Source organism: Herpailurus yagouaroundi, unplaced genomic scaffold (genome assembly GCF_014898765.1).
Source record: "Herpailurus yagouaroundi ecotype Mexico unplaced genomic scaffold, PumYag 216, whole genome shotgun sequence".
NCBI classification, from domain to species: domain Eukaryota; kingdom Metazoa; phylum Chordata; class Mammalia; order Carnivora; family Felidae; genus Herpailurus; species Herpailurus yagouaroundi.
The window spans coordinates 14,809,293-14,833,666 of record NW_024412447.1 but is presented as its reverse complement, the minus strand read 5'-3'; the positions used below and the strand labels follow the sequence as shown (position 1 = coordinate 14,833,666).

The 24,374-nt window shown below is 47.8% G+C and overlaps 1 protein-coding gene and 1 long non-coding RNA gene across 7 annotated transcripts in view; both read left to right on the top strand.

Moving 5' to 3' along the window:
* Nucleotides 1-24,374, top strand: part of CALN1 (calneuron 1) — a 532,439-nt gene that overhangs the window by 154,797 nt on the left and 353,268 nt on the right. The gene's annotated exons all lie outside the window — the stretch shown is intronic.
* Nucleotides 15,447-23,152, top strand: LOC121017773 (uncharacterized). The gene is made up of 3 exons (XR_005784894.1): nucleotides 15,447-15,457; nucleotides 17,996-17,999; nucleotides 23,032-23,152. It is a non-coding gene; the product is annotated as an uncharacterized LOC121017773 (long non-coding RNA).

Genomic DNA, 24,374 nt, shown 5'->3' with positions numbered 1-24,374 from the left:
TCTGTCTACTGGAACCCATCTTTCAAGTTGCAACATCGGTGGTGGTCACCATCATCATAATCACCTGAGTGGAAGTTTATTGAGTGCTTATTCCGTGCTAGGAACCGCTCAGAATGCTTTATATGAATTAACACCTTTCATCCTTCCAGTAATCCTCTGATGCAGGTATTATTATTAACTCCATTTTGACAAGTGTGGAAGATTGAGACGCGGAATAACCTTGTCCAGGGTTGCTAACTAGTGTGTGCAGATTGTCACCTGGCTTCAGAGCCCATGCTGGTTAACTTTTATGCTAGGCCTCCTCTTTCCTGCTAGATGAGACCCTTTTGTGCCTTCCCTGCCCCTTCATGTCACTATCGTATATATCACTGCCACCGCTGTGACACATGGGTGAGAACCTGCCTGATTAATCAAGCGTGCAGTGGGTGGAGAGATATTTTTAAAGCTCTGTGTGAGCCCAGTGTGCTCCTCACCGAGAGGTGCACTGCAGCCCGGAGAAGGCTGGTGATGGGCATGATTTCATACCAGAAGGGGGCCGGGAGCTCTGAAGGACCCCTCCCCACCCCCACCCATCTGGTCCATCATATATTTTCTTGTAAAGAAGACTCCCATCCCTCCCTCCCTTCCTTTTTTTTTTTTTTTCCCCCCTCCTCTCCTTTCGCTGGTTGATTTAAAAATCCAAGAGGCACACCCTACTTGCCTTTTTGGAGACACTTCCTTCGACAGGCTTTTCAAGTGGGGTTTTAAGGAGGCAGAGACATGACTGTCACAAGAAGAGAAACTCGCAACTCTTATCGGAGAAGGCTGATGGCTCGGCGTTCTCTCTTCCAGAGGAGGCGATAAAACCTACACAAAGAAGCACATCATCCAACAAGAGTGGGAGTGCCAGAAACGCAGCTCGGCCTCCAGAGCTGGGAATTAGCCTCACCACCTGGGTCTTTTATCTACCAACGCGACCTGCCTTTGAGCCTTGAGAGGGAAGTCTCTCGTGGCGAGTCCCCGAAGCTCTGTTACAAGCAGAGCCAAGGAGGGATTTCTCTGATGGTAGCTGCTTCCCAGGGCCCACTCCTTAAAGGGACAGTTGCTTCAGTCTTCTTAGAGGTTCCTGCCCCTTGTTCTGAAAATGCATTTTGGTAGCTGCATCCAAGAAAGAAACCCGAGTCCCGATCCTGCCACTTTCCTCGTATTCATTTGTAAATATCTATGCTGCCTTGCTTCCAAATGGGATCTAGACATCATATGATAAATGAAGAGGCAAACTGCAAAGGCTGTCAGAACAGAAGTGGGAAATAAAACTCCACATACAAAGAGGAAGAAAAAAAAATGACAGCCCCTTAAACTAATGCAGTTACTATGAATGAGTGTGAAATTTAGCTCTAAGCTTCCAACTGGTTGGGGCAGAGAGGCTACACCTGTTACCTTATTCCAAGGATGGCGTTAAAGTGCCCCACTGGAAGAAGAATCTTCTCTCTATTTTATTTTTTAAATGTTTATTTATTTATTTTGAGAGAGAGAGAGAGAGAGAGAGAGAGAGAGAGAGAGAAAGCGAGAGAAAGCATGCGAGCAGGGGAATGGCAGAAAGAAAGAGAGAATCCCACAGGGCTCCATCCCATGGATGGTGTGAGATCATGACCTGAGCTGAAATCAAGACATTTAACTGACTGAGCCACCCAGGTGTCCTCATCCGTATTTTAAATAGGAACCCTTTGGCCCATAATAAAAATACCCAATATGCAAGTATTTTGTATTATTTCAGAGATGTTGGTGGCTACCAACTTTTTCTCACCCTCAGATTTCTGAGGATTTATTTTTTTTTTTAATGCATTTCCACTAGTAATAGTGGCTTATGATGGTGGTGATTCTCAATGAAGGATGAAGGATTGTAGACTCTCCAAATGCAGAGAGACGAGGGAAGGTTGTAGTTTAAAAAGTCTTCCCACTGGCTGATTCTGAGACCCGCCTCCCCCTACCCCCCCTTGGCAATAGAACATGTTTCTCTGGTTCCTCCTCTGGAGATAGTAGGCAGAAGCGATGTCTTGGTATGAAAGTTCAAGAGCCGGCATCATAAACCATGACCTTGACTTGGGATATTTGAGGAACAGGATCTATCAACCATTCATCTCTCTCATAAAATAACCTTGATACTGTTTCTGTGGAATCTTCCACTTTCAACAGAAACGCATCCTAACAGATCTCCTGAGGTAATTAAACCCCGCGGTGCTTCTCCACATAACTAAGTAAGGTAACCTGTTGAGTAGAATTGTTCAGCATTATCCATCTGGATGCCGAAGGGAGTTTGCCAAAACTCATCATTCTGATGTTGGCTTCATTGATACTGAGCTGTTTTTCCTGGTGGTAATTGGCTAACAGCAGGTTCAGCTGCTTCCTGGGACTACTCAGGGATGTGATATTAGCAATATGTTCTAGCAGGGATAGCTCACTGGTCTTTCCTCCTCACAGTGGCATCGAGAGCATCTCATCTAAACACATCTCCAAATCATTTAAAAGCAGGTGCTGAGCTGGGACACAGCCATTTAAAATACAATTTTTTTTTTTTTTGCTACCAAGATGGTCATTTCTACTTTCTCTAACTCTCAAGCCAAAAGAACACTAAATTTACATTGAGACCTGAATTATTATATTGCTGTGTGGCAAATACTCCAAAAACATTTTTAAAAAGCCCTCCAAAACCCAAGTCTCTTTTCAGGATCAGAAAATTCAGGCGTGGCATGGACGGCTGGTCTGCCTAGCACCTTTCAAAATGTTGGAGTCAAGGGGCGCCTGGGTGGCTCATTTGGTTAAGTATCTGATTCATGATTTCAGCTCAGGTCATGATCTCTTGGTGGTGGGATTGAGCCCCACGTTGGGCTGCATGCTGGGTATGGAGCCTGCTTGGGATTCTCTCTTTCCCCCTCTCTCTCTGCCTCTCCCCTGCTCATGGTCAGTCTCTCTCTCTCTCTCTCTCTCTCTCTCAAAAATAAATAAATAAACATTTTTTTTAAAAAAGGTTGCAGTCAAGACGTTTCCTGGGACTGCAGTCATCTGAAGGCTTGATTGGGGCTGGTGAATCCAATTCTAAGCTCATTCACAAGGCTCTTGGCTGGACACCTCCCTCCCTCCCTTCTGTGAAGGCTTCTCCATAGGACTGCTTGAGTGACTTCAAAGCATGGGCTTTGCCTCTTGCTAGCATGAATGATCATTTTATGACCTTGTCTCAGATGTCCTATTTTGTCACTTCTACCATATATATTCGTTAGAAGTGTTAGAAGTGAGTCACTAAATACAGTCCACACTTAGGGTAAGGGGAATTAGGCTCCATCTTTTGAAGGGAAGAATTACCAGGTATATTTTTTAAACCACCAAAGACCATATAGCTTGGAGATGGTTTCTAGCTATTAAATCAAAAGCTAATGAAATGTATATAGAAAATTCTAAAATCACAGCAGTTTCTTTATGCAGTGAAGAAGAGAGGACCGGTGGTCATGGTTATAAAAATAGGAATTAAAGCCTACCTGTTCTTGACGGAGTAGGGTCTCTGGAGTCCCTCAGCGCTGGGTTCTTATCCCAGTTGTACCACTTAGCAGCTCTTCTCCAATATCACTTTTTCCCCTAATAGCAGAAATTTTAGCTGGACCTGTGGATGCTGGCATAAAGACTACATTTCTCAGTCTTCCTTGAGAGCTAGATGTGGCCATATTAGTAAATTCCAGCCAATAAGATGTAAGCAGAAGTGACATTGGGCAACTTTTGGTGCATGTTGCCTCTTCTTTATCCTTTCTTCCTTCTTATTATTGGGATGGGAAAGTCCTCATCTGACACCATGAAGACAGAGTTTCACCACGGAGACCAAGACAAAGAGTTCCGTGGATGCCGGAATGCAGAGCTGGAAGGAGCCTGGGTGCCTGACGGTGGTGAAACAGAGAGAAATCCACTGGCACTCAGATCGGAACCTAAACTCCCAGAATCAGCAGCCATATGACCACAGACGAGTAATACAGTCTCTAAACCCATTTCCAAGTATTAAATTAGCGCCTTACATGCAAAACTGCTTTCAAGAGTCTCCTGCTTACTGTTTTTGAGGAGGAAGCACTGTTGGTAAGGATTAGGTTTGATGAGTCTGTAATTTCAAAACATCGCAGGTTTGCCCCTTTTCTCATATATGTATTGACTGTATTTCAAACTCATCTGTTGAAATTCTAAGAGAAGAGGCTCAGCAGGGCGAAAGGGGGTAGAGCCAACAGGGCAGGCGGGATGGCAGGGACCCTAGAGCCCTCTAGGAGGTCATTGACTTTGGGTGGGTTTGCCTGCATGTTGAGGGCAGTGCACGTATACACCATGTTTATCCCTATGTGCAAACATGGTCAAAGTCTAGGAGCACAGCAATCGCTCAGAAACGCTCGTTGAATGAACGGACGCCAGGTCTTCTGCTACGAGAAGTTTGTCCCAAAGCGAGCTAATTGTTCCTGATTGTTCGCTCTCTAACAAGAGTGGATTTGGGATGATCTGTATGGCGGTGAAGCGTGGTTGATGATGCATGACACGTAGGGACCTGTGACTTACTGCAGTGCTCCATGAGTTTTGGCTTTTTCACCGGCACGGTGTAGATGACAGTATGTACTTTCCAGGGATGACGTAGACTAACACATGCAGAGTGAGTTACTGTTGTGTATTTCACACGTGCCCAATACATAGTAATGGTAGTAGTAATTGTTGCTGTCGTTGTGTTGACGATGTTGACCGTGGCGGTGGTGGTAGTGGTAATGACAATGACAAGACACACCCAAAGGATGGTCACTTCCAGGTTAGGGGCAAGGTGGCTCTTTAGAGGAAAAAACAGACCACTAGCCAGAATCCTGCACAATTATCCTGGCGGGACAGGCTCACTTCAGGATGTGAATGTCCCTAATTGGAAAGGCCTATCAACGTGGACATCTCTGGACATCCCATTTTGATTCTCTGTGTCTTGGCTGTAAGCCCCATAGGGACACCTTTCCTACTCCTTCTGCCCCACCCTCAGCTCTTTATCTTTCAGAGACCCTGCCCTCATTGGTGTAGAGGCAAGAGTCTAAATTATCAAAGGATGGAGAGGAAAAGATGCCGAATGATGCTAGCTTTTCAACCTCGTGTTATCCTGAGAGAGAGAACCAGGATCCCCTAAGATCTGGGCTTTGATGTGAGAAACATCTGTGGATGGCTGAAAGTTCAAGCCTTTCAAGTCCTCACTGTGATGCTCCCAAGGATCAGGAGTGAACATGACATAAATTTCCTTTTAAAAGAAACTGATGTGTCCCCCAATGCTTATTTCCATGGGTTGGAGCAGAGGTGGTGATAGGAGACGGGGGGCCTGAAATCATGGCTCAGTGACCAGAACGCACTCCCCTTTGGGAGAGGATGTTGTCAGCTCCTTGAGTTCAACATACTGGAAAGCAGATTTTCATTCCTTCCTCTCTGAAGTGGGAAATTGTATAGGACTAGCGATGGTTTCTGGAAATGGAAGAGCCCAGTCATCAGTTTTTCTGGGCGTGGCTCCTGTGAACATTAGCATCCCTGGTTCCCGCTGTGTTCCCTCTGCCATCTCCTTCTTAGGCCTTCAGGGTTCCGGTAACCTTATCTGGTTAAAATTCAAGGCCGTTTTTGTTTTAATATTTCTTCCAACTTCAGGATTAACGGTTTGTTTGGAACACTAAAGTTTTATGGTGATGGTGAGTACAGAGTAATTTGTTTTCTGTAACGCTGCTAAAACAAATGGCCCCAGGACCTAAAGTAGTGCTGGTCTAGAGAGTTCGCCACTGTTTTCATGCTCAGGTGTGGGAATGGTTTCCTAGGCTGGTGCCAGCCGACTATACTTTGTGGGTTATTACCCTGCTGGTACCCAGTGAGATGAGCCTCAGGATACGTAACTCACTGCAACCCTCTGGGTGGCCATTTAGCGTGTCTGCATAGAAGCGTTGCAGGGAGGACGGGTCCTAAAGTTCTTGGTCTGGTGCCCCCGAGCAATTTGTAGGTGACTTTAGAGAGCTCAGTCTCTCTGCCATCTGGCACTCAGGTGGGGAGAGATGAGGGAGGGGCGTCATGGGGACAGACCTGAGAACTCATTATTTCCTGAACCTCTGTGGGACCTGTCCTCAGACACTGGTGTGCAGTTTCTTAGCCAGCACCTACTGAGGCTGCAAAAAACTTCTGAGAGTTTCAAGTGCATGATTGATCGTGATTTTGTGCTCCTCTCTGTAAGAACTCTTCACAGGTGCCATTCGTTTCTGGGAAAAGTGCCGTGAGCTGACTGCTGAGTTCTCTTGCCAGATTTTGGAGACCCTGTGTGTGCAAATTAAGAAATGTGTTATTTCAAAATTTGACTCCTTAGTGACTGCAGTTAGCTTAGGGGACAGATTTATGAAGAGCAACGATGGTCAGGCCAAAGAATGTTCTAAGTCAGGGGCTTTGAGCTTGGGGTCTGTGTATCTCCTGGAGCTTCGGAATATTTTGTGTGTTTACGCGTAGAGCTTTCCTTCTGGGGAGAAGATCGACAACTTTCGTCGTATTCTTAAGGGGCTTCAGCAAAAGGGTAAGAGTAGTTGCTAATCCCCATCTGGTGAACTGGGCCATTAGGATCTTATTTTGTTTGGCTTGCCGTGGGAAGACTGGGCATGGTGTATCATTGTGTGCTAGTGAGGTCCTATTTGTCTTTGCAAAGATGGCATTGGCTGTGGTGTGGAGAATGGACTTGGGGCGTGTGGATCTAGAGGCTGTGGTACCCACAGGAGCCCATTCTCATAGTTAGGGGAGAAACAGCGGGGACCTAACCTCAGCAAGTGGCAGTGGGTTGGAGAGACGTGGGCTTGGGCATTTACCGGTGCAGACACTTGACCGTGTTTCTGTGATCCAGTGTAGTGCTCATAGGAGCTCCGGGAGGGATTCTTGTCCCTGTTATACAGATGAGGGGAATTATGTGACAGCGATTACGTTGTTTGCCCAAGGTCGCACAACTCACGGTTGGTGGACTGAGAGCCGTACTCTGTGTTCTCTGACCCCGAAGCCCATACCCTTCCTTAACTGCCACGTTATACAGTCTCCACCACACCAGGTCTTGACGTGTGGGGGTAGGGTGGGCGAGAAGGACGAAGAGTTAGATGTGCAGCTACCTAACTAGTGAGGCGCAGGTGCTGCTGGTCACTGAGGCCGGGGAGAAAGGAGTTTGAACAGGATAGGAAGAAGATCATGAGAACCGCCAATCATCCCAGCGGCCGTCCTGATGGCCAGTGGGCCCTTGAATGATGAATTCTGGGGCTCAGTATTTAGCCGGGAGAGAGAGATTTTGGAATCTTTATGATATTCAAGTTGTGGATCAAGGAAAGTGGGCCAGAGATGGACCCTCAAGACCCAGCAGGCAGTTAGGCCTTTGATCACAGGTGTCGCTGGTGGCCAGGGTACTGGGGGTACCAATTCTCCCGCCAAGCTTCTTTATGGCCTCTGGCTGTGCTTACGCGCCATGTTTAGGCCCCTAGCTCTCCTTCGTATTCTTAAAAGCCAAAATCCTCTATCAGCTGGGAGGACTCCGAGTTGAAAAATAGGTCACCTATTTGTGCTAAGTTGATTTGCTTTATTGAGGGACAGTACCCCTCTCTTTCTATTAGTTTGAGTCACAAACTTGTCTAAACTCCTTGACTGTCTTAGATTTTCCAAGAAGTTCACTCTGGCCCTTGGCCACGCGAAAAATTTTTTTTTTCAGGGTGTCCTAGAAATAGATTGTAGTTTTCCCTGCCAAATACACCTGCCCGGCCAGTCGAAAAGGAGTTGATGGAACCAAACTAGAAAGGGAGAAGGACATTTAAGGGGGAAGGGATAAAACGGGGTCTTCTCTGTGAATCTGGCGTCTGGCCATCATTTTATCCCTTATCGGGGTGGCACGTGCACGCGCGTTTCTGTGTTTGTATGTTTGTGTCGTCGCGTCTGTGTATGTTTATGCGATTGTGTTTATATGTTTGTGTGCTTGTGTGAGCGTGTGTATGTGTGTTTATGACTGTGTACGCGTTTGTATGTTTGTGTAGTTATATTGGTGTAGGTGTGTATGATTGTATGTTTCTTTTTTTTTTTAAGTTTATTTATTTTGAGAGAGAGGGAGAGACTGTGTGCATATGAGTGTGGGAAGGACAGAGAGAGAGAGAGAGAGAGAGAGAGAGAGAAGGGGGCAGCAGTGCTGAGAGCCTGTCTCTGGTTCTGGGGTCCCTGGTTCTGGCTTGCCCCTGAACCTTCTTTCTGGAACCTCAGGAATCCCTCAGACCACAGGACATGCCATCATGGTTGTGTGAACTTTTTATTCGACAACATTTGCTGACATTATCGGATCGGACGTGCCAGGATATCAGGGGAGGGAGGTGAACACTTACGAACATGCTGGAGACGCCACAGGAGAGAAGTTCCGTGGGTGGGGACACTAGAAATGAGGGTGCTATCCAGGTTCAGAGGACCTCGGTGTATTTTCTCTTACAGGCGTGGCCAGGGCCAGGTTCGCCAATGATTAAGACCAGAATTCTTTAAGATGGCGTGTCTTTTTTGATATATGGGGGCAATAAAGCTTGTCTTCTAATGCGACACAAATAACGTCCCCGTAAGTTGTTAAATCTTGAAATTTACCCATCTGTTCAGTGTATAGCTCTCTTTGAAGAATATTTATTTAAGTGAGATAAGACGTCCAGGTTGGTGCTAAGGTTTACTTGGGGGGCACATGTCATTCCTGTGGGCTCAGCAGCAGACGCTGTCCCTCAAAAAAAAAAAAAAAAAAAAAAAAAAAGAAAAGAAAGAAAGAAAGAACAAAGAAAGGCCAGGCTGGGGAAACCCAGTAATAAAAGGCCTCCTAGCGAGATTCTGCAGGACACGGTGCGCCGGGAGGAAAGACCAGTGGCACAGAAGTGTCCCGGGCACTGGGAGGACCGGTCTGGTCGCACCAGCTGCTGGCAGGCAGTATGGCTCAGTGGGCAGAGCCTCAAAGAGGTGGACCCTCGGTTTGTCTCCCAGTTACACGGGGGTCATTATTTCACCCTCAACCTTGCCCCACAGAAGAAAGTTGTGAGAATGAAGGTTCCAGTATGTAGAGCCAGTACGTAAGTGAGAAATAATAACCAAGGCTGTTGGTTCCGTGTTGGTACATAGACGAAAAGTTGCATTCCTTCTCCCGCTGTTCGTGGCATTTCTGGAAATGTCCAAGCACTGCGTCCAGGTGCCGAAAGTCCAAATGATCCATCAGACATGAATCCTGCCCTTAAGGGTCCACCCAAGAGACTAAGGGCAGGCGGAGCAGGTAGATGGGACGTGGCTCTCAGGATAGGACACCTCTGGCCTTCGTGCTTTCTAGAGCCCGTGACCTTGTCTGAGCTTCCGTGTTCCTACTTGTAAAAATGAGACAGTAATGTTGACCTCAGGGTTCTCTTTTAATACCAAAGGCATAACGTCATTCATTCAACAAATATTTATCGAGTGCCTGTGATGTTTCAGGCACTGTGCTAGGCAGTGAACCCCTCACGGGGCTGCTGGCAGGAGATGTTGTCTATTATGTGATGATGAATTATTGAACATAAAGGCAGCAGGAGACGATAGGAAGTGTTAGAGGTGGGGTGGAGGTTACTGCATTCACCTAGATGAGAGATGATGGTGGCCAGGGTCCGGTGGGGGGGGGGGGGGCCGCCACGGAGGTGGGGAGAAGTGGTTGGATTCTGGATTATTTTGAAGGTGGATTTACCAAGGTGTGCTGATGGGTGAGTATGGAGTATAAAAGAGAGGGGTCAGGGATCTGAGGGGTCAGGATCTGTGGCCTGATGAACCGGAAGAATGGAGATTCTTTTAGAGGGAGAAAATCCTAGGAGGTCAGCATTGAATGTAATTCCGAGATGCTTATTTTAGTTATCCACGTGGAAATTTTGGCTAGGCCGTTGGATACTCACGTCTGGAGGTCAGGGAAGGAATGAGGCTTAAATAGGTAAGATATCTTAAGTGGCATGTGGCAACGGGGGGGGGTCCTAACTAGATATTTAACTCGTAGTAACTTTCTTCTTCTTAGCGAGATAGACGCACAGGCGATTGTAATAAATGAAACAGAAAGGTCCTCTCTGCCCTTTACCCAGTTTCCCCCATCTTGCAAACCTATAATACAGTATCACAACCAGGATATTGACACTGATAGCCAATAGGCAGAAAATCCCCCCACCCCCACCACCAATGAAGCCTTACGAATTTAATCCATCAAATACCCTCAAGCACTACAGAAGATAAGCTATAGGAGTTCAGAGGAAGGAGCAATAATGTCCTGGGGTGGGGATGGCGTGATTCGTCAGAGAAAGCTTCCAGAAGAGGGAGGCACTTACGTGGGGCCTTGAGGGACGGGAAAGGCCGTGGGATCTGCGACAGGAGGGTGGCCCCCCGGGGGGGTGGAAGTGTGGTGCGTGCTGGGCCTTCGAGGCTCTTTGGCCTGTTCAGGGTGGCGGGTGTGGAGGTGGGCCCGTCGGGAAGCAGGGTCGAAAGGTCGGTGAGGTCCGGGTGGGGCTGCAGTGGGCAGGCAGTCGGAAGGGTTGTGCTTGAAAGAGGTACAGCCAACTCTCTGCGGAGTTTAGTTCAGCTCCGATGTCTGCGGGTGCTGCCGCTGAGAACCTCACGAGAGGCTGGAGAGGAGAGTCCACCCGACAACCCAGACTAAAGGGAAGCCAGGCCCTTGAGGTCAAAGGGGAAGGAAAGGGACGCCTCATTTGACATGTTGAGTGCCTAAGGGTGCAGGCTCAGGAGACCCACTGCGTGCGCCCTGCTCCCCTCTTATTCTGTCTCCACCACTGCTCAGCCAGGTCCTTGCTGTTTTGATTCACATTTCCACGTGGGGACACTGAGGCACAGAGAGGTTTAGTCACTGCCTCAAGGTCACACAGCTGGGCGAGGAGAAGTCAGGTCAAAGACCGGGCTGTCTGACGCCCAGGACCTCAGATTTAACCTCCGGTGGCTCAGCCTCTCGGGCTCATCTTATTCAGATGATAGGCTCCCTTTTATTCATTCAGTTTTATTTTTGTTTTTTTGATAGGCTCATTTTCATTTTTTACTAAAACATTTTTTTTAATGTTTATTTTTGAGAGAGGTAGAGACCGAGACAGAGTGAAAGTGGGAGAGGGCCAGAGAGAGCCAGAGACACAGAATCTGAAGCAGGCTCCAGGCTCTGAGCTCTGGCCACTCAGCACAGAGCCCGACGCGGGGCTCAAACTCAGGAACCATGAGATCCTGACCTGGGCCAAAGTCGGATGCGCAACAGACTGAGCCACTGTCGATGGAGTCAGTGGCTACGGGGTGGAAAGCGTTGGCTCTGGGCCGGTTCTGCCCCTTCTAGTAATGAAGCATGTGACCTCGGGCCAGGCTCTTGACTTCCTGACCTTGACAAAGGACGTGGAAGAGCTTGGGTGGCTCGTCTGCAGTGTTAGAATGATGGTTGCAGGGGACGGGCGAGGGCAAGCGTCTGGTGCTTTGCTCAGAAAGGTGGCGCCTCTGTGGCTCACAGCGGGCGTCACAGGGCTGGCGAGACCGTTGGAGTTTCAGCAGCAGTGAACCTGGAGCCAGGCAGTGGTGGCCTGAGCCTCTCCCCACTCAGGAAGAGGCATGGGGCAGAATGATGAATCTGGATGTCCATATGTAACCAGATCAGTTGGAACTGTAGGATCTCTAGCTGCTTGTTAGCATAAGGCATGTGGTTTTGCAGTATTTCTTTAAGGAAGGAATCTGTGATCTACTGCTGATGTGATTTTTCATTATTTTGCTCAGCCTACCCTTTATTGTCTTTTTCTTTTTTTTTTTTTTCTTTTTTAAGTAGGCTCGATGCCCAGCATGGAGCCAAGGCGGGGCTTGAACTCATGACCCTGAGATCAAGACCTGAGCTGAGATCAAGAGTCTGACCCATAACCAACTGAGCCACCTAGGTGCCCTCTTCCCTTCATCTTCTTGATTAAAATGTTTTATTTTTTACCTTTCTCTTCCCTTTTATTTTCTTTTTTGAAAGATCTTATGTTTTTAAGTAATCTCTATACCCAATGTGGAGCTCGAACTCACAGCCCCAAGATCGAGAGTCATGTGCTTCACCAACTAAGCCAGCCAGGGCCCCTTTGTCTTCTATTTAACACCCTAAAACTTGAAACATCCTCTTGAAAATGCTTGCCGCAGCAACAGAAATATAATCCATTATAGAGTATCTTGGTTTTCAAACTGGGATTGAGATTATATTTTTGAAAAACAAAATTTGAGGTTGAAATGTAATGGATGCGGTGGTAGGCTGAGTAATGTTGCCCCCAAATTACAGATGTGGTGGTAGGCCACAAATACGTGGCCCCCCCCGCCCCCCCAAATACGTCCAGGTCCTTGCTCCTGGAACCTGTGAATATGTTACCTTACGTGAGAAAATTTACAACACAGATGTGATTATCTTAAGTATTTTGAGATGAGATTAGCTTGGGTTTTCCTGGTGGGAATGATGTTATCATAAGGGTCCTAATTAGAAGGAGGCAGGTGGGTCACAATCAGAAAGTGATGTGACCATGCGCTGGGGTGGGGGCGTGGAGAGGGATGGCCCCTGGGCATGCACTGGGCTGCTTGTGATTGTACAGAATTTATATGAGTAATGTGGACAGTTGGCCTGAGAGTGAGAGGACAGATCGCATGGTCCTGCGTAGAGCATTATGGTGGCCCAAGGGTCACCTCCTTATTTCGTGTCTTTTTTCTTCGGTCATTTTCAAGCATTTAATATCTTTTTTTTTTTTTTGGATTCCTCTCTGCTCAAAACGTGCTCGGAAGAATGGGATAATGGTTACGTGCACCTTGTGTGAATTCACGAATTCCGTGGCCTTGGGCTTGCTGATTTCACTGAATGTTAGCTGGGGGAGCGACAAGGGGAGAAACGGAGGCCAGCTCCTCGTTCTGGTGGGTGGGTGCAGCACCTCGCTAAGGGACATGACCCGATCCCCCCACACAGGCCGCCCCTCACCCCGGGGCCCGGGCCTTTGCACTCGGAGTCCGTCCAGAGAGGCTCCCGGGGCCTGCCCCCTCTCTATGGGGTCAGTCACCCCTCTCAGGCGGTGCCTAGGTTTGAAATGAGAGCTTTTGTCCTCTGTCACTGATAGGAGCTTCAGGTATGTCTGAGAGAGGGAGGGTGGCGTCTTGAGTCAGGGCTTTCGCCGTCCAGAGGCCCCGGAAAACCTCACCTCTGGCGTTACTTTCGGCGGATAACAGGGAAGCTGGCATCGGGGAAGGGGGAGTGTGGCCCTGTGGGGAGGAGAGACAGAAGGGGAGCCTGGAAACGTCTCCCGTCGGAGTGGTGTTTCATAGTGACATTTTCTCAATTAAAAACTGTGGAGGAGGCATAATGATATACGCTTTCCTACAAGGGCTGGGAGACTCTGTGGGCAGCTACATTCCTCTGCGCTTTGTTGCCGGTGGAACAGAAAAAGAAAAAAATGTCAAGGAGCGGGTACAGCGCGCGCTCCCCGTCGAGAGAAGAACTGAGCCTTTTGTGTTTTGTGAGGCTCCGGCAGGGCGGAGGCCCCGGCTTTGAACCACGCATTTGAGTCGCCCGTGAGAATCCCAGCTTTGCCGCTGGCTGACTGTGTGACGTCTGGCCGGTCGCTTCAGCTCTCTGATCTTGGTTTCCTGAACTTCACAATGGGTCACGTCCAGGACACCGCGTGGGGCGTGGGTGAAGCGTGGCACGCCCGTAGCTGGTGCCCCGGAATCCGCGGCCGTGATGGTTGTTCTTTCCGCGATTGGAGGGGGTGCCTGACACAGGGAATGAGCCCCCCACCCCCAAGGGGTGGAGGAAACAGCCCACCCAGACGCCTCTGGGGTGTGTGCGGAAGTCATGGCTGCATATGGAGTTGAGACAAGCAGTGATCATTCTGTGAATCAGTAGTGTAGAAAAACCCCCCTTTCCTGCTCCAGGCTGCTCATACATATGTCTTCTCTGCCTGGGCAGCCCTTTCTGCCCATTTCTTGTCTGCTGGCGTTCTATTCCTGCTGTCCCCCAGCTGCCACCGCTTCTCTGGAGCCTCTAAAACCCACCCCCAGCCGGACGGAACTCATTCTTTGTGCTCTGACCTGGCTCATTCCTCATTTATATCACAGTAACACGCGGTGGAGAGTCGGCCGCTTAACCGACGGAGCCACCCAGGCACCCCTCCCCACTTCGGTAGGTCTGCGTGAGTTCCTTCGCTCAAGTATATCCTGAAGGGCAGGAACAGATTTATTTTTGAATCTCTCGTAGTGTTTGAACAGAGCCTTGCACATTGTAGGCACTTAGTAAATATTTGTGGACTCCTGGAATTGCTGTGACTTGAAGGAATTGAAGTTCCCAGCATTCCGGAATAATCCGCCTTGAGGGATATTTACCCTGTCCTTGTATTGAGTATCTACCACCTGCCGGGCACCGGGAATGCACCGATGAAAAATTCAAGGCTCCATGACCCAGCCGACAGGATTGCTTCAGCAAAGTCACTCTGGGTTCTCTTCTGGTTCCCATCACGTCCGGATCTTCCCGAGAAGATCCTCGTACCGTACGGGGGGCTAGAACAGTGGGCGCTCATGGTGACCTCTGGCTAGCAGATGAAGGCTACAGAGAAGCAACAGAAGTATGTTATATATTCTAGAACTATTGCCACTCAAACTTACTAAATAGAAATCATCTCTGGGCCTTAGTCTGGTACAAAATTCTCGCTTTTCCTTGTACTCGTCAGGAACCGCAGCTCTGTGCCCCCCGGTGTTGTCTGTATACAGATCTTCTTAGATCTTCTGGCCGTCCCAGGAGCTCAGAGGGAGCAGGGCCCTTGTCCAAGGTCACTCATCCCAGCCAGGAGAACCACAGAGTGCTGACAGTGAGTTGGGGCAGGGGGTGGGTCATGTTCTCCTTCTCCCATCCTGTGACTTTGGCTGGCCCTCTGAGTCTCCGTGTTCTGATCTTTCCTGTACCTTCTGGGCACAGCTGAGGTCTCCTAAGTCAGTGCTAAGTGTCAAAGGTACAGCGATTTCAAAAACAAATGGACATTAGTCAGTTGGGAACAGGGAGAAAATCAAGTTTACTTCCTTCCCTTTATCTGATTTTACTGGTAAGGTTGAGACAGTTGAGTAAAATTGGGTTTGGGGAATATCTATGGATTTCAAATGTCTTGGCTAACCTTGATATCATTTTTTCTGATAATCATCACGAGCCAGTTGATTTTTAAATTTCAAATGTGTTTATCCAGTATTTCTAGAAGTCTCTGAATGTGTGATCATTTATTTCTTTGAATTGTTTACCAATAGATGAAACCTGACATTTCCACTACGGTGGATTTTATTTTCTCAATAGTGTATAAAACATTGTGAATGTATCCCTCTCATTCTCAAAGGTTAAACATACATTTAAGATTTGAAACTCACACATAGAATTACCGTACGATGCAGCCTGCTCTTCTGAGTATATGCCCCCAAAATCTCAAACAGATGTTGGTACAGCCATGTTCATGGCACCATTTTTCACAATAACCAAAAGATGGAAATGACCCAAATGTCCATCGAAAGGCGAATGGATAAACAAAATGCGGCATAGACACGCAATGGAATATTGTTTAGCCTTGAAAAGGAAGGAAATTCTAACACCTGTTACAACACGGGTAAACTCTGAAGCCATTATGCTCAATGAAGTAAGCCAGTCACAAAAGCACAAATACAGTATGACTGTACTTATTATACGAGGAGGCATTTAGAGTCGTCAGATTTACAGAGACAGAAGATAGAATGGTTGCCGGGAGTTGAGGGGAGGGGGGACGGGGTGTTTTTGTTTAATGCGTAAAGAATTGCAGTTTGCGATCATAAAAAAGTCCTCGAGGTAGATGGCAGTGATGGCTGCATAGCAGTGTGAACGGATTTAATGTCACTGAACTACACACTTAACCATGATTAAAATGGCATCAGGGAAATGCAAATTAAGCCACAATGAGATATCACCTCGCGTCTGTCAGAATGGCTAAGATAAAAAGCCCAAGAAACAACAAGTATTGGCGAGGATGTGGAGAAAAAGGAACCCTCGTTCACTGTTGGTGGGAATGCAAACTGGGGCAGCCACTGTGGAAAACAGTATGGAGGTCCTCAAAAAATGAAGACTGGAGGGGCGCCTGGGTGGCTCAGTTGGTTGAGCGTCTGACTTTGGCTCAGGTCATGATCTCACGGTCTGTGGGTTCAAGCCCTCAGGCTCTGTGCTGACAGCTCAGATCCTGGAGCCTGAATCGGATTCTGGGTCTCCCCCTCTCTCTGCCCCTCTCCTCTCTCTCTCTCTCTCAAAAATATAAAAAAAAATTAAAAATGAAATGAAAACTGGAAATCCCATATGATCCAGTAATTCCACTACTGGGTATTTGCCCCAAGAGTTTGAAAACACTACTTCAAAAAGTTATATGCACCCCTATGTTTATTGCAGCATTATTTACAATAGTCAAATTATGGAAGCAGCCCAACTATCCACTGATAGATGAATGGCTAAAGAAGATGTAGATATATATACAATGGAATATTATTCAGCCATAAAAAGAATGAACTTTCGCCATTTGCACCAACATGGATGGGTCTAGAGAGTATAATGCTAAGTGAAGTAAGTTGGTCACAGAAAGATAAACACCATATGACTTGACTCCTATGTGGAATTTAAGAAGCAAAACAGTTGAACAACAACAAAAAAAGCAAAAAAATGGACTTAACTATAGAGACCAAACTAACGTTTACCAGACGGGAGGTGGGTGGGGGGATGGGTGAAATAGGTAAAGGGGATTAAGAGTATACTTACCATGATGAGCACAGAGTAATGTACAGAATTGTTGAATCCCTGTATCATACACCTGTAACTTGTTAAATAGAACACTGTACGTTAACTATGCTGGAATTAAAATTTTAAAAAATGGTTAAAATGGTTTAAAAAAAGGAAAGAAAAGGGGCGCCTGGGTGGCTCAGTTGGTTGGGCGTCCGACATCAGCTCAGGTCATGATCTCACAACTTGTGAGTTCGAGCCCCGCGTCAGGCTCTGTGCCGACAGCTCAGAGCCTGGAGCCTGCTTCGGATTCCGTGTCTCCCTCTCTCTCTGCCTCTCCCCCAGTCACGCTCTACCTCTCTCTGTCAAAAATAAAGAAACGTTAAAAAAAATTTTTAGGGGCGCTTGGGTGGCGCAGTCGGTTGAGCGTCCGACTTCGGCTCAGGTCATGTCCTCGCAGTTCGTGAGTTTGAGCCCCGCGTCGGGCTCTATGCTGACAGCTCCGAGCCTGGAGCCAGCTTCCGATTCTGTGCCTCCCTCTCTCTCTGCCCCTCCCCCACTCTCTCACGCTCTTTCAAAAATAAATAAACATTAAAAGATTTAAAAAAAATTTTTTTAAAGGAAAGAAAAAAGAAAAAAAGGTTTTAACTGCATAACCCATCATCATAGTGGCCTATGCTTTTCAGATCTCATGCGCTGCCTTTGTTTGTAGACAGAAGTATGGCTGCATTATCGTCTCGGTCATTTTATTTTATTTTTTTATTTTTTTGTTTAAAAAAAATTTTTTTTAACGTTTATTTATTTTTGAGACAGAGAGAGACAGAGCATGAATGGGGGAGGGTCAGAGAGAGAGGGAGACACAGCATCGGAAACAGGCTCCAGGCTCTGAGCTGTCAGCACAGAGCCCGACGTGGTGCTCGAACTCACAGACTGTGAGATCATGACCCGAGCTGAAGTCGGACGCTCAACCGACTGAGCCACCCAGGCACCCCCATTTTATTTTATTTTTTATTTATTTTCTTAAGCTTACTTATTTATTTTGAGAGAGAGAGAGAGAGAGAGAGAGAGAGAGAGAGATCGTGAGTGGGGGAGGGGCAGAGAGAGAGAGAAGGAGAGGGAGAGAATCTCAAGCAGAGTCCGCACCATCAGTGCAGAGCCCCGTGCGGGGCTTGAACTCGCGAACCGTGAGATCCTGACCTGAGCTGAAATCAAGAGTCTGGTGCTTAACTGAATGAGCCACCCAGGCAGCCCAGACTCTTAGTCATTTTAGACATGAGAGTGTGTTTTGTTGGATGTATTTGAACCTTCTTTGTTTCTGCATGAGCAGGGGTGGGGGGAAAGGGTGGTGCTCTTGCCTGTGTTGACTTTTAACAAATGGTTACAAAGGGAACGAAACAAAAACACCCAAAACCTGCAGTGGACGGGTCCAGAAAACATTGCTAGCACTTTCATGTCGGCTCATGCCAGGCACAGTCTGGTCCCAGGTACGTGCCTGCTGAATGGGTGGGTGCTGTACAGAGGACAAGGCAGATGATAAAGTAATGCGATTCCCCTACTGGAACTAAAATATTCCAATACAGCGAATGTTAGCTGAGAACCTCCTAGGTGCCAGAGAGCGTAGTTCATACTGGGTCTGAGTTGAAGGGGTGAAAAGATAGTTTAACCCCATTTCAGTGCATGGAGAGGGGCCCCTGTAGACAGTGATGATGATTGTGGCAATGGATTATGAGGGACGGTCCCTGCGGCAGAAGTATAAGGTACAAGGTCAGAGGAGGGGGATTAATTCTTTCTGAGGAGGCTGGTAGGAGCACTGTTTCCTGGAAAGGTCCCTTGACTGAGCTGGGATTTAAAGGATCGGGTACACAGGTCACTCTGAAATCCAGTTCAGCCCAGCGGGATTGAAGGACCTGCAAATTAATCATCTTTTCTCTAAGAAAGCTGCCTTCGCTCCAGGAAGGACTCTTTTTTGGGGGAGCGGTCTTGAGCCCCTTGAGACATCCTCAGGAATATACTCCCTGGTGACAAGTCTCTGTCTTTGGAGGGCAGGAATAGTTTTAGCATCAGCTACTGGCTGTTTTAGAGTCAAATCGGGTGGGCCAGTGACTGACCAAGTTGGCCAGACCACGTGTGTCATTATGCAGTGACCTGGTTGATATTTATTCCTTGTCACTGGCTTCGAAGGACATTCAGAAGAAGGTTCTCCCAAGTGTCTGGAGCAATGACAGCAGTAGTAGGTCCTGTGGCTTCCTTAAGTGGCCCCCATGCTCACTGGAGAGTCTGTTGAAAATATCAGTGTCGAGGGGCACCTGGGTGGCTCAGTCGGTCGAGTGACCGACTTCGGCTCAGGTCATGATCTCATGGTTTGTGGGTTCGAGGCCCGCATCGGGCTCTGTGCTCGGAGCCTGGAGCCTGCTTCAGATTCTTTGTCTCCCCCTCTCTCTGCCCCTCCCCTTGCTCATGCTCTGTCTCTCTCGATAATAAATAAGCATTAAAAAAATTTTAAAAAAAGATCGGTGTCGTGTCATTATAGTTAGAACTTTAGGGGAGAGTCCTCTCCAACATTGTCTAGTTATTCATGCAATAAAATGAGCTTGTTGGAAGAGAGTGTCACTCCTATTTAAGCTTAAAACTTGATTTCAGTGCTACAGTGACACTCAGGCAGAGCTTAGATTCAGAATAGACACCAAGTCCTGTCTCCTTTGTCCTGAATTTGCATTTTCCCTACCTCTCCTGATCTCTGATTTCTAAGGCTAGCCTACTTTTGGTAGGAGAGGCGTTTTGAGGGTGGTTCTGTTGGTTTTAACAAAGGGGGTGTTTTGTTGTAAACAGTCCGCGCTCTCTGCTCCAAACCCTGCTGATGTTGAGGCACATTTAGTGTTAGCTGGTGAGGGCTGGGCATGCTGAATCATTTGACAAACCACGGTTTTGGCTTCTCTGTAGAATCATGTTGGCCAACTGAGTCAACTGACCTACAAGCCCACTTAGCGTGGGGATTTAGAAAATTAACACCTTAGAAAAGTGATCTTTGAAGAGTTTAGAAAGATTTTTCTGTCTTCATAGAAAATGTAGTAGTACTTTAAAATTTTATTATGTGTTGATTTTCCTACTGTGCAGGGTTACTACATGCAGGAAACAACAGAAGCAAAAGAATATCATTCCGGCACTTGAGGTGTGCTCAGGATCTGGGGCGGCAGAGCACCATAGAATATTCAAACAGGAAGCACCAGGAGATGTGTTTAGAAAAAATGGCGTGGCGCCATGTTACTTGAAATACAGGAGATGGGCGTAAACTTGCATAGGATTGTTAATTGTCAGTGTGGGTCAGGGGTCTGAGACCTCTCAGTTTTCCTCCATGGCCTTGTCTAGTTTGGTACGAGGGTGTCTGTGATGGGTCCTGTGTCGTTAAAGTCTGTTTGTTTGTTTTTTTTATGACACTTCTTATACCATGAATTCCTATGGAACAGGTGCTGGCAGCTTAGGCTTCTTGTTACTTGTTCTTGTAGAAATGAAATGTGTTTCCCTGCATAGAGCATGCTCTAGTTAAAATTAAAAAGGCAAAGAAAAAAAGCTGAAATATCGAAGCTCATTTTCGATGTGCCTTCATAACCAACATAACTACTCCTGAGCAATGATTTTAATGTTTCCCAAGGCTGACACCCACAGACCCCAAATAGCCGGCCCTCACCTGGAGCTTTGGGGAGTTCCCCCTGTCCTTCACAGGGCTTCCGTTTCCCTCACAAGCTTCTGGAAGCTGCCTCTGCTCTCAGAGCGCTTCACCATGTTAGATTATGCACATGTATTACCCTGGTAAAAATCTTCTCTTTTATGTATTTGTTGCCAACAATGCCAGGCAGAGAGGGCCATGACATTGCAGGCTCTTCCATTTCTCATGTTAGCATTTCTTGGGCACTCCTTGTTGCTCGATGTCATCTCCCTGGTGTCTGCAGTCTCGCTTTTCTTCTAGATTTCCACATGAGCGGCCAAAGGAACTCTGGCTGTGGAGGGTCTAGAGAAGGGTCCTTCTCTTTTTTGCTTTTGTGTTAGGCATTCGGGGAAACTTCTAGGAGATGGGGGCTCCAGCTAAGGGCCTTATGGCTCTTGAGTGAAGCCAAGCCACCCTCTTCAGCCCTTCTTCCTGTCATGATGCTGGGCCCTTGTCCAGCTGGGTGTCCCATCTCCACAGTCGGCCTGCTGGTCTCCCAGTGATCCCAGTTCCTGCCTCTACCCCTCCTGGTCTGCTGCCCTCTCAGTGGCAGGTGCAGGCTGCCTCTTTGGTCCTGTGTTCTTCCCCTTGTCTTCCTTACCCAGGATAAGGACCACTGACAGCAGCTCCTGGCCGACAGACACTTGCCAGATGTTGGCATGATGCCTCAAGTCCATTCCATTTCCTCTTATCGGCATAGTAAGGATCCCTAGCTCGTCAAACTTCATCTTCTCCGCACATCAACTGAATGGCGTAGAACCAGGTTCTGGAAGGTGTCCTAGGACATAAACTTGCTCCTTCAATATAGACCACGAACGTTGCACTAATACCTAACGTTTATCGAGCCCTTCTGTGTGATAGATACTAATACCTGCATTCTATCATTTAAGTTGAAACCAGTGACACCCCCATTCCCCCTGCTTCTCTTTCCCCCCTCCCCTCCATAGCACAGTTAGCTCAGAGTATTTGGTTCTGCCGGTAGGGATACTCTGATGTTGGGGAGGGGCTGGCATTACCCATCATTATGCAAAAGAACAGTCTGCAGCCCTGAACTCCCAGTGAAAGCAGATGAATGACAAGGTTGGCTTCCTCGTTGCCTCTTTGCTACCGTTTTTTTTTTTTTCAACGTTTATTTATTTTTGGGACAGAGAGAGACAGAGCATGAAGGGGGGAGGGGCAGAGAGAGAGGGAGTCACAGAATCGGAAGCAGGCTCCAGGCTCTGAGCCATCAGCCCAGAGCCTGACGCGGGGCTCGAACCCACGGACCGCGAGATCGTGACCTGGCTGAAGTCGGACGCTTAACCGACTGCGCCACCCAGGCGCCCCTCTTTGCTACCGTTTTGATGGGCAGGTTTTTCTTACTGCTTTCCTGGTTTATTAAAAAATATTTGAACCTCTGTATTCTGTGTCCCTGTAGAACTTCCTTGGGGAGAGACCGCCCCATTTTGTCGGTTTCTTTCTCTAGTCGATTTGGTTGGCGGATGAGCCAGATGGGTAAATCTGAACACTATTTGAGTAGTTTCGACTATGGGCGTCTTGTGAATTCCCTTTCGGCCCTATAGGCCAATCAAATATTCGTTAAAGACTTCATTAAAGACTTAATAACAATACTGAAACTTAATGAGCCCTTCCAGGATGTGATAGGTGTTGTGTGTATAACAAACCTTCGAAGTTGGTACAACTGACAATCTCTTTGCAAAGGTTAGGTGATTTTTGTGAGATTTTGCAGCTAGTAGGAGGTGGGGCCAGGATACAAAAGCAGGTCTTTAGTACTCCAGGGCTTGGTCCTAATCAGGACACGGCCCTACCTTGGTGCTGGTTACTCACACACATAGTCAAGTGTGTGACTATGGGGGTAGGGAGTCAGCAAGGCTCAAAGGGACAGTTGGTCACAACTTGACCTTCCAGGATTGTGTGCTAAGTTGGGGAGACGAGGCAGAGCCCTGATTGGCAGGTTTAGTAACAACCTTAGACACCAAGATGAGGGATGTTCTGGTGAAGTCCGGGGTTCCAGAGAACTTGAGAGCTTTCCCACACGTTTAGAAATGTGCCAGGTCCCCCGAGGGGGCCCCGAGCACTTTTATAGTCTAGTTAACGAGGGCTGCCTTAGCCTCCTTCTCTGCTCCACAGCACAGCGTGTGGGGCTCCTTCTGGTGGGCCCGTGACGGCTTTCATTTACAAGCCTGTCTGTGCTGGTGTTAAATAATTTGTATACCCTGGAAATATTTCTTTAGGAGTTGCCTCCAAAATGGATTTCTGTGAAGCAAATTATTTTTAAAATGCACTAAGGGAGCTCAGTATTTAAAGAAGTTCCATAAAGCATGGTCACACTCTAATTTGTCTGTTCTGTGTTTTTTATGTACTGTGTTTCTTTAAAGCAAGTTAAAAAAATTTTTTTTTAGGATGTGAGGGCCATCTGGCCGCGACCTCTGTCACCCCATTGATTGCCAGGGTTGATTCGGCTGATCTGGCTGGCTAGGCGGGTGTCCCCTTCCTCCCTCACCTCTCCATGTGTGTCCCTCCCAAAGCTGCGCCCTCGGCCGAAGAGGACGACCTTCCCCGATAGAGGAGGACTGTTCTTCGGTCAAGGGTATACGAGTAGCTGCGCTCCCCTGCTAGAACCTCCAAACAAGTTCTCAAGGCCCATTTGTAGGAGAACGTAGGGTAGTCAGGCTTCCAAGGCTCCAGACACATCCAAATGAGGCGCCGCACGTAGCAGTCTGCCTTTCTTTAAAATAAATAAATAAAAATAAAAGTAAATTTTTTTTAACATTGATTCATTTTTGAGAGACAGGGTGAGAGTGCAAGTGGGCAGGGGCAGAGAGAGAGGGAGACACAGAATCCGAAGCAGGCTCCGGGCTCCGAGCTGTCAGCACAGAGCCCGACGTGGGGATCCAAGTCACGGACGGTGCGATCATGACCTGAGCCGAAGTCGGATGCTCAACCGACTGAGCCACCCACGTGGCTCTTCAGAGCAAGTTTTAGCCAGTATGTCGGGACATGCTGAAATATTGCTTCTCTTCTAGTCCTTCTATTCCTCTCCACCATCACACGGTTCCCACTGGGGCAGGTGCTGTGATCCAGGAGCCGGGGCGCACGGAGGCTTGAACTCCAGACGGTCTCCTTCCTCAAGAACTTGGGAGGATCAGACAAGTGGACTTTAGCAATGGGAACGACAGTTCAGGATTTGTGACCAGGTCAACCTGGCAGATGAGCCTCGTGTGTGTTACCTTGCAGGGGATGCATGGCTGGCTGGTGGCCTCTGGGGAGGGTCTAATCTTGGCTGGGCTCTCAGGGAAGTTTCCCTTCTCGACATCCAAAGCAGACCTCTCTCCATGTTTCCCCGGACTCTGCAAGGCTCTGCTGGCCTCTCTCAATTCGCTGTCAAAGCTTGAGGCTACCCAAGGCGAGCTCTTGTCAACCTTACCTTTTTCCCGTGAACACCTGTGTCCGTTTTTATTATCATGCTCTTGCTCTTGTCTCTTTTTAAAAACATTTTCCTAATGTTTATTTTTGAGAGAGAGAGACACACACACACAGGGTGCAGGTGGGGGAGGGGCAGAGGGAGAGGGAGACACAGAATCCGAAGCTGGCTCCAGGCTCTGAGCCGTCGGCACAGAGACGGACGCGGGGCTCGAACTCCGCCAACCACGAGATTGTGACCTGAGCCGAAGACCCTTCATCGACTGAGCCACCCAGAGGCCCCAACTTCTTTCTCTTGAGAGGAAATGACTCTTCTCTTTGTTAACACCATGTCCTTCACATCCCTTAATTCTCCATCCCTTCCCCCCCAGTCCTAATCTACCATTTACCCCAGTGCTCCCCCAAGCGTTCAGGCATGTTCGGGAGCCTTCGATTCTGAGAAATGCTTTTCTTCCTCTCTGCTCTCTG